The following is a 6030-nucleotide window of genomic DNA, read 5'->3' as shown; positions in this document are numbered from 1 at the left end:
TGTTGGAGTAGACTGTGGATTTGTTGGGGGAAGTATTTCACTAGCAGGTGGCCTTTGAGATCTCAAGCCCAAACCAAGCCTCTTAGTAGCATTCTCTTCCTACTGCCTGTGGATCCAGGTGTAGAACTCTCAGCTACCTCTCCAGTACTATGTCTGCCTGCATGCCACTCTGCTTCCCTCCATGATGACAATGGATTAAATTCTGAACTGTAAGCTAGCCTCAATTAAATAATTTTCTTTGTAAGAGTTGGAATCTCTTCACAGCAGTAGAGACGTAAAAATTTTGAAGGAAATTTTAGATATGGAGAAATTATTCAGCAGATTAAAAGCACTTGTTACTCATGTAGAAACAGTTCAGTTCCCAGCACTCACATGCAGTGGTCCTCAACCATCTGCAACCCAACCTAAGGGCATCTAATGTCCTCTTCTCACTTCTTCAGCGATATACACAAATACACACACAGACACACACAGAGAGAGACACACACACAACACACATACATACACACACATATGAGGTAATTTATGGTTTCTTTGCTAACTCAGTTTTGTCATATGACTTTTTCTGGGGCAGACACAGGTGAAATGATGTTTTGCTGAAGTAGACATATAGAAGAATGTTGAAGCAGACATGGGAAAGAATGTTTTGTTGAAGCAGACACAGATGAGAGGATGTTTGGCTGAAGCAGATATGTGAGAGGATGCATGGTGTTTAGAAAGAATACAAATATGGCCCCACAGACCGTGGGAGGAAAGCTCTGGCACTGGTTTGCCTTACATCTATCTTGTTTGTAATCTTCCCGTGCCATGACTTTGTAGAGAGTAACTCACTAAAGAACTTCTCATGATATCTGGAGGCTTCTTGCTGTTTCCATGGACTCAGATGGATTGGTGGAGTCTCAAGGTTTCTTCTAGATAGAACTCCCCTTGCTGATTAGTGAGTGATATTTTGCTAGAGGATTTTACTGCTGATAATGAACATTGGAATAGACCCCCCCAAAAAAAATTTCTAAAGAGGTCCACGACCCTCATTTCTTATTAACCTTCCTTTTCCACTTCCTCTGGTGGGTGGTAGGCTATAAGGGAGGTTGAAGCATTTAAGAACCATTATTAAGGTAGTTTTGGACAGATCCAAGCCTACATACATACATACATACATACACACATGCAGCCAAAGCACTCAAACACACAAAAGAAAATAGGAATTTTTTTAAAGTCTAAATTTTCTGTGTTAGGTCACCTTATCTACAGAACATATTTTCATATTTATAAAGTGACCTGAAGAATAAACTTGTCCTTCCTTTGCAAAACAAAAGAAGAAAAAGTGAACAGCTGAAAAGTTGTTCTTCCACCTTGTTTTGAAGCAGGTGTCGCTTTATACATACTAGCTTCCTTCCAAGTCTCCTGCCTTTGCCCACTGTGTCATCCTAGGAATGCTGAGATTACAGCTGTGTGCTACTACATTCAAGGACTAAAGTCAGCTCATCAGACTTGTATGGCTTTTACCTGCAGATCCATCTCCCAGCCTCTATGCACCGTCTTTAAAAGTGAACAAGTAGTTGGCACTGGAGGGCCTGTCTTTGCAGTCATTCTCCTGCCCAGCCTTGAATGATTTACACTGCAAAACCACCTTTTTCTTTTTGCAGTTGGATCAGAAAGATCTGATGACAATGTGTTTTAGCAGACACCATTTGAACATGAAACTGAATGGTTGAAGTATTTCCAGAAGGGAAGTATTCAGCATTCACATTTAGCAGAAAGTCAATGCTTCTTGGGCCTGGAGAGACGGCTCAGAGTTTAAGAGCGCTGACTGTTCTTCCAGAAGACCTAGGTTCAATGTAGAGCACCTACATGGCAGCTCACAATGCTTTCTATCTCCAGTTCTAGGGAATCTAATATGCTTGCACAGACATACATGATGCAAAAACACCAATGCAAATAAATCATGAACTTAGTTAAAACTTTGAGACATCTTTGCAGATTTTTTTTTTTTTGCTTTTATGTAATTTGACCATCAGTTCTCCAGTGTGAACTTTGTAGTTATCAAACTGTTGTAAAGGTTGAAAGGCTTCTAAAAAGTGGCAAAAGGTAAATAAGAAACATGGTTTTACTGGGTGTGGTGGTCCACGTTTGTTATCCTAACACTGGGGAGAAAGGCAAGAGGATCAGAAATTCAGAGCCATTCTTGCCAGACATATGATCATAACAAATTCAAGAGACTGGTGAAATGGAGCAGTTTTTCACCTACAGTTCTACCGAAAGGGATGCCAGCAGAGAGAAAGGGCAAAATGGCTAGTGTGATGATTTGATGCAAAACAGTAAGGCCCTCTATCTAGGGAAATAAGTATAATAATATTTATTTATATATATTATATATATTGAACAATAAATAATAAATATAATTAATGAACAATAAGGCCCTCTATCTCAGGAAATTCTTGCTCTTTTCTCCCACAAGCAAGGAGTTGCCCCTTCCCAAAGCTCACATTTCATTGGTTTAGGACCCAAAGGCTTACCTAGCTATTAATTTGAGCATTTGAAATTGTTCATCTTTTCTGATTGTGGGGGCTCAATCACTCAGCAGATGACCTGGAACATTCCAAGTCTCCGAGTTCTGAGTCATGTATCAGCTACAGCTGAAGTCAAGAAGGACCTAGAGCCTACTGCTTATCTACAGCTCTGATGAACTCGAAGCACAATTCATATTGAACATGGCCCATCACACTCTTTCTTACAGTCTCCAGCTATCACGGGGCCAGTGTGAGATATGTGAAACTCTGCCTGAAATGCACACACACTCGTATATACACAAAACCCAACATGTCCTGTCTATCTTAGGATGCTGAATAATTAAAGATATTGGTAATTCAATTGATTTTAGTGCACACATGTATTTATTCTCGTGTACATAGAAATTTGTTTTGACTTATTAATAGCTAGATTAATAGCTGGATGTCAATATAGCTGGCTAAATTCCCATGACGAGGTAGCTCCTCAAAATCAGAGAAGCTAACTTATTAAAATTTGTATTCAGGGCTGGTGAGATTTCTTACTCATAGAAGCACTTGCCATCAAGCCTGATGACCCAAGTTTGGTCCTCAGAACATGAATGATAGGAAAAAGCATATATCCAAAGGGCAATTACCAATTGTCCTCTGATGTTGCTATGAGTTAATGCAACAGACACACTAACTAGCAATCTATCCAAATGAAAAAAGAAAGAAAAAAGATTCACAGCTCATGGATGGTAAAGGCCAAAGGTTGGGATTTGAAGTAGGTTCCATGGACTTGCTGGCTATCCTTGACTGCCCTGAGCAATGGGTAGTGTAAATTTCCCTGAAGTTCCTCCAAGGAATGTTTCCAAAAATAATGCACACCTTAGGATATCCTTATGCCATGATCATGTTGTAAAGGCCATAAACTCTGAAGATGCTGTTGGACAGAAGTATAAATATCCTAAGAGTTTAAATGAAAATTGGCTTTCCAGTTTGATGAAATAGGCTTGTAGATTATCCCTTTCTTTCTTTGAAGGTAACTTTATGGGCTGTGCACAATATAGTTAGGAAATAGCAGTGTGTTGTTATCCATCAAAGTGGACAGAGAAACAGCTTTGCTCACCAAGGTCCCAAAGCAAAGAAAGTGTGACTCAGGCCATGTCTCAGGTCCTGTCCCACCTCCCCAGGAAAGAGGTGATATTTACAACACCCGCTCCCCAAGGCTCTTGGCCCTATGAAGGTTCTGTGCCCCAGTGTAGGGGAATGCCAGGGCCAATAAGTGGGAGAGGGTAGGGTGGCAAGCATGGGGAGGGAGGAGGCAACAGGGGTTTGTTCTTGTTGTTTTTGTTTGTTTGTTTGTTGGAAGGGAAACTTGGAAAGGAGAAATCATATGACATGTAAATAAAGAAAATATCTAATAAAAAAATAATTCAGCATAGGAAAAAAAAAAAAAAACACCCGCTCCCCTCCTTTTTTTCCTCTCATTATGTTTCTGAGCTCTTACTATGAACAGGTTCTGGGCATACTTGGAACAATCTTAATAAAAAGCTATCAGTTTGAGAGCCACTAGAGTAATTTCTCCCGTGTCTTAAAGGTCTTTGGACAATCCTCTGAAGTCTGACTGCTAGGACCTTTTGAAACAATGTCCAATTTCTTTAAAAATTCTTAGGTTCCCATTGCTGTGAAGAGATACCATGACCACAACAACTCTTATAAAGAAAAATATTTAATTTGGGCTAGCTTACAGTTCAGAGGTTTAGTCCGTGTCATCATGGACAGAAGCAGAGTGGCATGCAGGCACATAAACTGAAGAGGTAGCTGAGAGTTCTACATCTGGATCCATAGGCAGCAGGAAAAGAATGCCACTGGCAGGCCTGGCTTGAGATCTCAAAGTGTCCCCCAATAAAACCACATCTACTCCAACAAGGTCATACCTCCTAATATTACCACTCCCTATGAGCCTATCGGACACCTTTTTGACTCAAACCACAACTCTCAGCCATGTCTTCAATGACATTCGTATTTATATTCTGAAGTGTGGGGTAATTAAGACCTGTGTTCTGAGAGTTAACTAATGGTTTTTTTTTTTTTTTTAAAAAACTTGGTATCAGCCATATTAGCTTGTTACCCTATCTAATTATTTTTAATGAGTATTGGTTTGAGCAATAGACACTATAGGAAAAGAACTTGGAGTCTGTGGTCTGTTGTTCTTTTTTTGAGATAGTTTCAGGCTGAGCCTAACTTCCAAGAAAATCAGCATATTCTTGCTCATCTAGGATCTAATCCTGGGATTTCAACCCAAACCAGCCCTCTCAGCAGAACTTCTGGCCTTTGCTTCCCTATTCTTTTTTAGAAGAACCTTACATTTTTTCAAGTTCTTTTTAAAAAATGATTTATTTATTTTATGTATATGAGTATACCATGGCTCTCTTCAGACACACCAGAAGAGAGCATCAGACCCCATTGCAGATGGTTGTGAGCCACCATGTGGTTGCTGGGAATTGAACTCAGGTCGTCTGGAAGAGCAGTCAGTGCTCTTCACCACTGAGCCTTTTCTCCAGCCCTGCTTCCCTATTCTTATGTGTGAAAAGCCAAATTCCATTTTTCAGCCACTCTGTTCTTTTCCTTGAATTAGGCAATGCACTATGAAAAAGTCAGCAAGGAATGTCATCTTTGGAATTTGGTCCAGTGGACTTTAGAGCTACTCAATTTCTGAAGTCTGTTCTAGGCCAGAGAGATTATATCTCGTTGCCTGGTGCAGGAGGGCTCAGCTCACTATGAGCAGCACCATCCCTATTCAAGTGGGCCCGGGGTTTTATACAACAGGTAGCTGAACATAAGCTAGGGAGCCATCCAGCAAGTAGCATTCCTCCATGGTTTCTGCTTCAAGCTCCTGCCTTAGCTTCCCTCAGTGATGGACTGTGGTCTGCAAGATAAAGTAAACCCTTTCGTTCTGGTCAAAGCTACTTTATCCTAACCACAGAAACCGAATTGGAACTCTTGGAATGTCTATCTGAAGTGATATACAAGCAGCCTTTGTCCTGAAATTTACGATTGCTGAATGAAAGAGGGGATGACTCAAGACACCTCTAGGTATTCAAGTTTTCATTCAGTCATTTATTCATTTGACTAAGAGTCACACTGTGCTCTATTTTGTGGAGGCAGATCTACTCACAACGCTTTCATAAATTCAATTTGTCCATCTAGAAGGATTTTTCACAATGACATTAAAACCAAGGTTTTAAGTCATGTCAAATTCAACCAGGTGCAGACTAAGAGAACCCATATTCCAGGTGGAAGAGAAATGTAAAAATGCAGATTCTAGATGCAGAAGGTTAACCCTTGAACCTGAGAGGTAAAGAGTCCCTCTAGCTAGTGCCATACCTGTTCTCTTAAGTGGATGCTATTCTCTGCCTAAGTCTGTGTGCTCCTTTGTTCTTCATAAATAGAACACAGCAGGGACTCTCTGTACACATCATACATTACCCAGCCAAATGAACTGTCTCTTTTGAGGGAGGTATGTTTTTTTTTTTTT

Source organism: Mastomys coucha, unplaced genomic scaffold, assembly GCF_008632895.1.
Source record: "Mastomys coucha isolate ucsf_1 unplaced genomic scaffold, UCSF_Mcou_1 pScaffold7, whole genome shotgun sequence".
Taxonomy (NCBI): Eukaryota; Metazoa; Chordata; class Mammalia; order Rodentia; family Muridae; genus Mastomys; species Mastomys coucha.
This window is presented reverse-complemented; position numbering follows the sequence as displayed.